Source organism: Quercus lobata, chromosome 7 (genome assembly GCF_001633185.2).
Source record: "Quercus lobata isolate SW786 chromosome 7, ValleyOak3.0 Primary Assembly, whole genome shotgun sequence".
Classification (NCBI taxonomy): Eukaryota; Viridiplantae; Streptophyta; class Magnoliopsida; order Fagales; family Fagaceae; genus Quercus; species Quercus lobata.
Window position 1 is genome coordinate 42,606,759 of NC_044910.1, and position 11,503 is coordinate 42,618,261.

Below are 11,503 nucleotides of genomic sequence, written 5' to 3' on the forward strand. Positions count from 1 at the left end.
GCCATAACGAAAATTGAGAATGAGAGAGAGGAAAGTGATAAAAATGAAATGTAGGAAAGAAGTAAGAAGACGAAGACGGGTTTGAGAGAGACAACAACAACGCAGCGAAGAGGATGTGAGATTTGAGAAAGGTCGTATTTTTTGGCAGCGAAGTTTCAACCGATAATTAAATAATTTTGTAAAGGCCCACTACAGGCTTGAGTGGGTCGGCTTCATTATCATTACGAGGATTTGAACCCGCTATTCAGTTCTCACATTTTGGTAATCAAAGCTCTGCTCATTGTGGGCCTGAGCTTGTTGGTTTACGTGAAGTCTAGGACCAATCGATTTTTTCCCTGTTCTTTTTGGTGAAGAGCCTAAGTAGAATAAGTTTGCAAGGAACCGGGCCATATAAATGGCCCAACCGACCTTGGATACTATGGCCTTTTGATGGTTGGGGTTGGGGCGTTGGTATTAGCTTCACTAACAAAGAACTGAATGTACAAACGATGCTCAAACCTTGGACTGAATTTTCTCTGCCAACTCAAGCTTATTCAAAAGTTCATTCTTTTCCTCCTGCATTTGGTCCATAATTTTTTGCAATTCTCTAACTTCTTCCTCCAATTTTTTGATGACATTAGACCTTGTTTCTAGCTCATCACAATTTCTCAAAATTTCTGCTTCTGTAGCTTCAATCTTCATATTTTGGTCTCTTTTAACACGTGATTGCTGCTTGGTTCTTCTCAAAAGCCTCTTTAGCTTCCTTTGAAGTGACCCATTTTTTGATTTCCAATGTTCTAATTACTCTAAAACTCCCACATATTGTACTACCAAATTTCGAAGTCTTTCATTCTCAGCCTCCGCAGATGAAATTTCCCTATCCAAGAACTCAACATGAGCAATCTCCAATAACACCATGTTCTTAAGCTCCATAAGCAAAGACTCTTGCTCTTTTAAATCACAATAACTCAAACTGCTTCTCTAGCTCCCTTTTGATTATTATTATTTTTTCTAACTAAAATGGTTAATACAGAACCTCAACAAATATGTTCAATCTTTCAAGCAAGACCAAGAAAGGGAGAAGGGCAAAATGGATCATGGTCTGAGCTTCCACAAGATGTTCTTTGTCTAGTTTCAGCACACCTCTTTGTTTGGGACCTCTTAGCTTTTCGTGCCATTTGCAAATCATGGCGATCAATTACTCCCATCAATTGGCCGCTACTACCTCTAATGGATTCCCCACATTCTCAGTCTCCATGTTTGATCTCCTTGGATAATCACACATGCAAATTTTTTCACCCAATACAAAATGACACTTAACAAATGCACATACCAAGATTGTGAGGTGCAAATATTCGTTTCTCAAAGTATGGGTGGCTACTCTTGTCTCGAAAAGATTGTAGTATCTTCTTTTTCCATCCCTTTAACAAGATCAAAATAGAACTTCCAAGATATCCCAAAGAAGATGCATTTCAAACAATGTGCTTTTCTTCTCCTCCAGACTTTATAGACTCTTTTGTTTTTGGAATCACATTCAATGGAGCAAAATTCGGCATCATTAGGTGTGGTGAGGCATATTGGACCATACGTGAATTTATATGGAAGGAATCAGACGGCTTGAAAAGTACTTAGCTCCTATCCTCATTATTCTCGCATCTTGGTTACTAATTTGGGCTTATGCCAAAGCTGGTGCCTTTGGCTACATGCTCTCCTTGTCCTCTAGGCTATCCTCACAATTTTGGTCCCTCTTCTTTCCTTCACTCATTGCAAACGTTAGCTTTTGGGCTACTCTTGCACTTAACATACCGGATTCTACTCGATATGCCAAGAGCCAAACTGATCAAGTTATCGGTCAGGCAGGTCTTCCAATCTTCATGGGGGCATTTACATTTGTTGGCCTAGCCATGACTTGCTCTACCAAAGTAATATTCGGCCGAGTTATCTCCAACCCAATTCAAATTCTTGGACAAATAGGAGGATTCTGAACTATAATCCTAGCTATTGTTGGGATTAGCTTGGCCACCATTACAACCAATATTGCTGCCAATGTTGTGGCACCTGCCAATGCACTTGTCAACCTCAGTCCCTCAGAATTCACCTTCAGAAGAGGATCTATTCTAACAGCATTGCTTGGGATTTCTTTTCAGCCTTGGAGACTTCTTAGATCAAGTGAGAGCTTTGTTTACACCTGGCTAGTTGAACACTCTGCATTGTTGGATCCGATTGGGGGCATAATTTTAATTGATTACCATCTTATCAACAGCACATATTTGAGTATCAAGGACCTATACACATTGAGTCCTTATGGGGCTTACTATTATTCAGGAGGCTATAATTTGGCAGCAATGGCAGTCTTGATCGTAGGGATTTTGCTAGTGGTTCCAGGGTGTAAAGTTGTGATACAACTATTTTATGTTGACTTTAATTCTGTGTCAAATGTGATTGTAATTTTGTTCAATCATATGTACCTTATATTTTTTGTGGGATTTCATTGTATGGGTTGTGTGTGAGAGAAAGTGTGAAGACTCAAGCACCTATTGAAGAAAGTGCAGATTTCGTGAGAAGTTTCGCAAGAAGCCTTCCTCGAAGTGAGCCACGTGCAGAGCACATGACTGGAATGCGAAGAGTTATGACAGCTGGTTTTTGCGAGTATTTTGCGAGTAAGGCCTTCTCGCGAGATACCTGTGAAACATTCTGTTTTGCTATTTTGGCATATCTGCTACACCATGTTTTCATCCACACTATATATACCCTCATTACCTACATATTGAGAGGAGTGTTTTTCAAAGAGAAAACCCTAGATAAAACCCTTGAGAGTTAGAGATTGTCATACCCACAATTCTCTACATAATCCTTTGTGGTTTTCCTTAACTCCTACCTCTCCATATTCAAATCCTTGAGAGATTTATAGCCCAAACACTTACTATACCTATTTTGAGTGTAAAGTGAGGTTTTGGTGCTGCTGGGAAGCATTGGAAGAAGCCATTTGTTTGGTGGATGCAATCGGGCTGAATTACATGATCCAGATAGCTAGAGAAGACAAGACTTCATCAAGTCAGTTGGTAGCAGGAGCTTGGAGGGCTCAAGTATATGGGGTAGACTAGGCTTGGAGGGTCTTTTGTTATTCGTGTACTCCAATTTATTCTCTAGTGGATCGATTTACCACTTAGAGGGCGGCAGAGAGGTTTTTCGCCAAGTACTTCGGTTTCCTCTTCGATAACATGTCTCGGTGTTATCTTGTGTTTGTATCTATATTCCCTACTCTTTTAGCTTTCATTTTATTATTGATATTTGATGAATATGACTTAGAGTAGTTTTATTGTTTGTTTGCTCGCATTTACTCTATTCCGCACTTAGTTTAAGTTAAAGTAAAATCAACCAAGCCAAAATTTTTAATTTGAAGGTCTAAACAGTCCTTGTGTTTTCACATATATTCGAGCTTTCACAGGGTTCTTGCAAAATGTTGGGATTCTATCTTCAATCTCGGACAGTGTTGTTTTCATATACAACAATACTTGGTTTTTCAGCTTCTTTTTTGTAGGTTTTCTCTATTGGCTTCTATCCTGTTTGACAAAAAAACAAAATAGGTCTCTCCCTTTAGACAGAAGAAGATGACATTTTAAAGGACTTTGAAGACAGGAGCCAGCTAATGGTTATTAATTACTACCCTCCATGCCCTGAACCTAATATAACCCTAGGAATGCCACCCCACTTCGACTACGGATTCCTCACTCTTCTTCTTCAGGACGAGGTTGAGGGTTTACAAATACAACACCAAGACAAATGGGTTACCGTTGAACCAATCGCTAATGCCTCTGTTGTCAACGTTGGTGATCATCTTGAGGTGGGTTTATCAAATTAAATTAAAGAAGGATTAGCCGACATGACACATAAGTTTGTAAGAATTATATAATAAATTTTGTACGTATCATTATCTCACATGCATGATAAAAATAGTACTATTAAATTTTGTAGATCTTTAGCAACAGGAAGTACAAGAGTGTTTTACATAGAGTCTCGGCAAATATTTCTATGAAGTCTCAGCTATCAGTGGCTTCTTTGCATAGTCTTTCTTTCAATTGCATGACCATCGCCTAAACTCGTCAACGAAGAGACTCAAGACGTTACAAGGACACTGACTTGTATTCTATCTCCTAAACTTGTCAACCAAGAGGAAGAATTTCTTGGAGTCTAGGAAATTGTGCTAAAGCAAAGTGAAAGAGTAATGGAGAAAAAATGTTTAATTATGTTGACTTTGTAGCATCAATTATCTCACGTTGTTTACTTGATTAGATGGAATGTATTCTATCTCCTTTTTCTCTTTTTTCTTTTTTTCTTTTTCTTTTTTCTTGATTGGGTCACGAATGGCTATCAAACTCTATCTACACAAGGGTAAAAAAAAATCATGTCTCAGAGCCTGTGATGCTTATCTCTTCGCAACACTCTATTTTGAATTGTTTATTAACATATAAAAAAAAAAAAATTGACATTATCTTTCAGGACAAAAATGTTTTTGGGTATTTGAAAATCGTGTGGCCACAATGCGTGCTTTGTGACCTGATAGGAATTCCTACTAAATTTCTATGATGAAAATTCAACAATTTTTCCCCTAATTTTCTTGACAAAAATCCATAAGGACTTGGTGCGTCACAATGCACTAAACATGTTCCTTACCAAATTACCAACTCAACTTTATTGTGAAATATATAACCTCACTTGAAGGGGACGCCTCGAAGTATGGGTTCTAGCTACAGTTCCCAGGCACCAACAATGAGGCTGAATATGAAGCGATACTGACGGGGCTCAGATTAGCCAAGTCCATGGAAGCCAAAAAGGTACTCTTAAAAAGTGACTCCAGGTTAGTAATCATGCTCAAAGGGGATTATGAAGAAAAAGAGCAAAGGATGCAAAAGTACTTAAAAGTTGACGAACCAGCTTGCCAGAGATCTGGAATAAGTAGAATTTGTGCAAGTTCCAAGGAGTTTAAATATGGAAGCAAATGAAGTGGCGAGACAAGCATTGTCAGAAACTGTGGACGACCCACTAGGAATCAAGATGGAGGTACAAAAAATTCCCCAGTATAGAAAAGTTTCATATGTTTTCCATACAAGGGAGCATGAGCTGGATGACACCCCTCATTTCTAACCTAAAGGATGGCTACCTACCATTAGACCCAGACAAGGCAAGGAAGATAAAGAAGCGAGCTACCAGATTCACACTCCTGAATGACACGCTCTACAAAAGGGGATTTTCTCTCCCCTACTTAAAGTGTGTTGAAGAGGACGAAGTAAGATACATCCTGGAAGAAGTCCACGAAGGCATTTGTGGAGATCACTCGAGACCGAGATTCCTGATATCCAAGATTACTAGAGCAGGATACTTCTAGCCAACAATGTGGAAAGAAGCGAAGGACTTCGTCAATAGGTTTGACAAGTGTCAGAAGTATGGGAACGTCCAGAGAACCCCAGGAGAAAAGATAACAATCATAAACTCTCCATGGCCATTCACGTAATGGGGGATCAACATAGTACGCCCCTTGCCTTAAGGTAAAAAACAGGTAAAATTTTTACTCGTGGCAATTGATTATTTTACGAAGTGGGTAGAAGCAGAGGCTCTGACAATAATCACAGAGGCAAAAGTACAAAGCTTCGTGTGGAAGAATATTGTTTGCAGGTTTGGCATACCGAAGACGAACATATTAGATAATGGCAGGCAATTTGACAACCAGGTGTTCCGATCTTTCTGCTTAGGACTTGGAATCAAAAACCACTTCTCATCACCAGGACACCCACAGGCCAATAGACAGACAAAAGTGACTAATCGAACCCTATTGAAGGCCATCAAAGTTTAACTGGAGGGGGCAAAGGGTGCATGGCCTGAAGAACTGCCAAGTGTCCTTTGGGCCTACAGAACCACGACCAGAACCCTAACGGGAGAGATGTCGTTCAACCTTACGTACGGCACAGAAGCTGTAATCCTCGTTGAAGTAGGGGTCACCAGCATAAGGAGGGAATTTTTCAATGAAGAAACCAACAACGAACAGCTAAGGACGAACCTGGACTGCTTAGATGAGATAAGAGATGACGTGTGCAAAAGGATGGCCAGATACCAACAGAAGATGTCAGGATACTACAACCAGAGAGTAAAGATCAGGAGATTCAACATAGGAGAACTCGTCCTAAGGAAAGTTACGCTTGCAATGAAGAACTAAGCTCATGGAAAACTTGGCCCTACCTGGGAGGGCCCCTACAAAGTCACCCATTATTCAAGACAAGGAAGCTACCACTTGGAATCTTTGGGCAACAACAAGTTACCTCGTCCCTAGAACGTTGAACACTTGAAGAGGTATCACTAGTAGGAGTATAATCACTTGTAATCGTTGATTAAATTCTTGTTTTACTCTAAAGCAATGCAATAAAGGAATCATTCAGAAGTTATTCAGCCCATAAAATCTCCTCAAAAGAACTAACAACTCACAATGAAATAATTCCTACAAAGGATGTAAGTCAAAGGACGAGGGTAGTGACATAAATCCTTCAAAAGATATAAGTCACATGACAAGGCCAATGCCATAAATCTTTCAAAGGATATAAATCAAACGACGAGGCTAATGACATAAATCCTTTGAAGGATATAAGTCAAATGACGAGGCCAATGACATAAATCCTTCAAATGATATAAGTCTACTGACGAGGCCATCGACATAAATCCTTCAAAGGATATAAGTCTACTAATGAGGCCAATGACGTAAATCCTTCAAAGGATATAAGTCTAAAGACAAAGTCAATGACATAAATCCTTCAAAGGATATAAGTTTAACGACAAAGTCAATAACATAGGTCCTTCAAAGGATTTATGTCTAATGACGAATTCAAAGATGTGAATCCCTCAGAGAAAACCACAACATTAGGGCTAGTACAATAAGGCAAAATTTCTACGAAAGGAAAAATAAAATTTGCAAGGCCAAGTAAAGATAAAGTTACTTGAATTAGATAGAATGCAATGTTCAAAAGCATAATGTGTAGAAGTAAAACCAAAAAACAATAAGGCACCTAAAACCTTAAAGTGTTCAAAAATAAATGCAAAGAGCCCTAAAACAGATGGGGCAACCAACAAAAAAAAAAAAAAAAAAAAAAATTAGAGTAAACTTTTTCTGGAAGAGCTCAAGTAGCTTAATCGTCACCACCATCACCAGCTCTTTCGTCTACAGTATCTCTGGCAGCGGCTTCTTCAGCTTCCATCTCTTTTTCCACAGCCTCGAGGTCTAGGTTGTCCAGGTCCACCCCAAGGTTGTGCTTGGCTAAGTACCTCCTTAGCAACTTAAAGCCCTTGATGTACCAGCCAAGGAGGACGCCGTTGTACTCGTCAGTTTGCTGAAAGGCTTGCACCGCCTCGTCCTCAGCCTTAGAGGCCTCACGCTTAGCTGCTTGGAGCTATTTGTCCTTCTACTCCGTCAGTAGCTTCTCCGCCTTCAGCTCGTCAGTTAGGGCTTTGATCTATTCTTTCATCCAGCTCCCGCCATCCATTGCCGCTATTAGCCCTTTCCTCAAGGTGGAACCTTCAGCTTCTAGGACATCAACCTTGGAGTGGGCCATGACGACCTTCTCCTCACTAGTCAGGTACTCAGTAGTAAGATGGATGGTCTCTCCCAAGACCTTAAACAGAAAATGTAGCTACAATAAGGAATAGATCAGGAATCAATTCAAAAAAGAAAAATTTTATGACAAGGACAAAGTTCAAGAGTGTACTTGGACGAGCTTATGGATGTGGCGACTCACAAGCTCGTGAGAAGGAACAACGTTTAGATCCTTCAATTCCTTAGGAGTAATGACGTTGTGAGCCCTCCCTATGGCAGTGCCAACATCGTCCCAGACGCTGGAGTCAACCTTATTTTTTCCCTTATTGCTACCACAAGCCCTCTTTGGACGAGAAGTAATCTCCTCGACGGAAGCAGCAAGAGAAGTAGCCTTGGGATTAGAAGCAACGGGAGTAGACACGATGGTCTCCACGACCTCCTTCGCCGCCCTGGGACGTTTCTGAGCGAGGCTGGATAGGAATTCGTTCTTCTTGGCCCTTAGCTTAGCATATAACTCTTGGTTAAATTTGGTCGTAATTTTTGCAAGAGATCACCATGAATAGGATGTTAGCAATAAAGTTGGAAGGAGAAGGACGAGGATGCTAAACGACAAGCACTTACTTTTTTCTTTTTTGGCTATTGCACGCAAGACATAGGGCGAAGGTTCGGGACCCAAGAAATGACGAGCCAACGTCTTGGGATCAATCAACTCGTTAAAGTCGTCAATAGTCCTCACGTATTATGTAGCATTCTTGACGTGGTTCTTGTACCTTCTCTTTAGCTTTGGATAAGCCTTGGCTACAAGAAACAAAGAAATGCGTGGCATTAGAGTCAAACGAACCAAAGGTAAATACTTTCAAAAAAAAAAAACAAAACAAAACAAAAAAAAAAATAGAAATGAAGGAAGACGCACCAAGCTTGGGTGTCCCCCACCTACGCAACAACCTAGGTATGTCTCCCCAAAGATCATCTGAGAGGGTTTCCCAGCCATCTCTAGAAACAAAGAAGTACCTAGACTTTCAATAGCGAAACGACGAGGGTAGACTCGCGATATGACGAGCCTTCCTATCTCAGAGCACCAGCTCATAGTACCCAAACTCCTTCGACTCTTTCAGACGGTACAGATATAGGAGTTTGTCCATCCTAATCATATCTCCCTCTGTTACAATCATCCATATCTCTATGTAACTAATGATGATCCTTTAGGAATTTGATATAAGTTGCCCCGGTGCTATACCTAGGTGCTCCATAATGAAAGGATGGACGGGGAATCTGAGGCCGTTCAGAAGGGCAGTTTCATAAAAGCACACCTCCCAGGATTGAAAGTGCAAGCTTTCTCACCTGAACGAGGGAGACAGATCTTGGTCTCATCAAGAATTTGAAACCTATCTTTAAATCTGAAGAGTGTATCCTCGTCCAGAGAACACACTTCCTTGAGGGTATGGAAAGCCCCCAACATAGTGGGTGAGGAAGACGAAGGGTTTAAAGACGGGGGTGCCAAGACGGCAGTATCAACTTCTATGGCTTTGTTGCTAGACGACAAACCTGTATCCAACTCACTTGATCTCACTTCCGTTGACATTGCCCTCACAAACTTAAACCAATCTAAGGACTGACGCAGCAAAGGACTAAGGTCAACCAAGACCAAACCTAGAGCACTGCCAGACCCAAGAAGCGCTCCTAAATGAGCGAAAAGAAAAGAAACAGGAGGGCAGTGGCGCCTAACCTCAGAATACTCATACACCTAAAAGAAAGGAAAGAAAATACAAAGGAAGAAGCTCCTATTCGAGACAAAACGAAGCGAAATCAAGAAAGAAAGAGTACCATACTTGAAAAAGGAAGAACAGGGTGGCCGGAGCTCGGAGAAGTGAAGAGTCACAAAATTGCAGAAAATGAAGATAATACAGAGGTGAGAGAGACAATCAAAGTGAAGAAAGGAAAAAAAGGAAGCAAAAAGCCTTTAAAAACCTCCTTAAAAAACTGAGACACGGGAAAACCAAAGGTCTCATTAAGGAATGTGCCAACGTCCAGCCAACCGAAGCGTGACACGTGGCCACCAAGCATGCCACACCGTCACGTCGCCATAAATGCGATGGAAACGGAATTAAAAGGGGTACACGAAATGTTGGGCGACTCTCTAGATTCCCAAGTTCGTTAAAAAGCTTGACGACCAAGGAATGGGGGGTAACTGATAAGTCCGATGACTTCATTTGTCTAGACACAACTAAAGACGAGGGTCGAGCCATAAATGCTGCCATTATTAGAAGAACCGTTATGGTTCGGACGAATCAAGACAACAGCTCAGAGGCTCCTATATTCACACATTAAGTGTCAGGAGATTCCATTTCCCCCACATTGAATGCCAAGGACATTATCCAAGAAAAGAATTAAACCACCATTAATGGTGGTTCCAACGGCTAGGAGAAGGAAGATATATAAATGCCACGCTCTACCAAAGGTAAAGGGTACAAACACTGAGTTATTCTTATCAGCTAACAACATTCTAATTCTCTCTCTCTCTCTCTCTCTCTCTCTCTCTCATTCTGACTTTATCATCAGAGGCTCGTTGGCAGGCACTACACCAGTGACCCATTTTTGCTACTTTCTCTTGTGTTCTTATAGGTTGCATTGGGGCTATCTGGATGACTTCAACGATTGATGACTTTAGCTTCATCAAGACATAAAAACACTAACAAAAGCACAAATAGGCAATCAAGAAGTATTGTATATGATATCACAAAATAGCTCGCTCTTTGATTCTGAATAAGACATAAAAATACTAATAAAAGCACAAGTAGGCAGTCAAGAAGCATTGTATATGATATCACAAAATAGCTCACTCTTTGATGGTACCCAACAAATAGTATTTTCAACATTTTTTTTGGCTAAGTATTAAACAAAAGATTAAGAAAATCTGCCTGCAGCTCCAACTCAGTGACATGAATCCAATCCAAAATTAATCTTTCTCATAATTTTTTGAAAGGGAGAATTTTCAGCAAATTTTATAATCAAATTAATAATATGCAAAAAACAATTAACTGGAATTGCATCTATTAAGGTTTTGTTAAGTTTGAGCTAAGTTTACAATTGAACTGACCCTTATTTGTGCTGATTTCTCTAGCTTGGTTGATGATTTTCTAGATATTCATGTGTGAGCATTGATGGAGATGTTGATGTTTGACATGTAGAATCAAATAAATATACTTAGATAAATAAGCATACATTCATGCATATATACATTCTCTCTCTCTCTCTCTCTCTCTCTCTCTCTCTCACTCTCTCACACACACACAGACACTTGCTTGTATGCTGAAGGGCAAGAGTTATATTCTCATTGTAGCTAATGTATACATTAAACTATACATTTCTGTACTTGCCTTAATGTACAAGCTTCAATATGTTTATTGTTGAGTACTATTGTTTAAGTTGTAATGGTAATTGGGTCAAATTGTATCGTGATGTTAACTATACATAATACATGTGTATTATGGTTAATTTATATTTAACCCTAAGCTTGAAGTCTCATTTTACATGGCAATAGATCAACTATGCAAACAAACTATCACCGCCCACACTCAAACATAGCTGACTACCTATACTCCACAATCAACCACTGCCAATCATAACTGACCACTACAAACAACATGGACAACCCATACATCACATTCAATCACTGCCAACCACCAATTTATTATTAATCTCTCACCCTCAACCAAAATTCTTTTCAATGGCTTCAATTAAATCGAAACCCTACTTATTGAATCACAAAAAATACCCTATACTTCAAATAAATAAACAAAATACTAGGGCCTATGATGCTCTTGATGACACTATGATATGATTTCAAGCGAGTGTTTTGTTCTAGGGGATTTTTCTTTTAAAATAGTGAAGTAGGGATAATTTTGTGGATTTGAATTGGCTGACCTTATGAATATTTTCTATCAATTT

At 39.8% G+C, this 11,503-nt stretch overlaps 1 pseudogene; it reads left to right on the plus strand.

Annotated features, from left to right (window-relative positions):
- Positions 1 to 1,577: 1,577 nt before the first annotated feature.
- Positions 1,578 to 9,154, plus strand: LOC115952614 (annotated as a pseudogene).
- Positions 9,155 to 11,503: the final 2,349 nt, after the last annotated feature.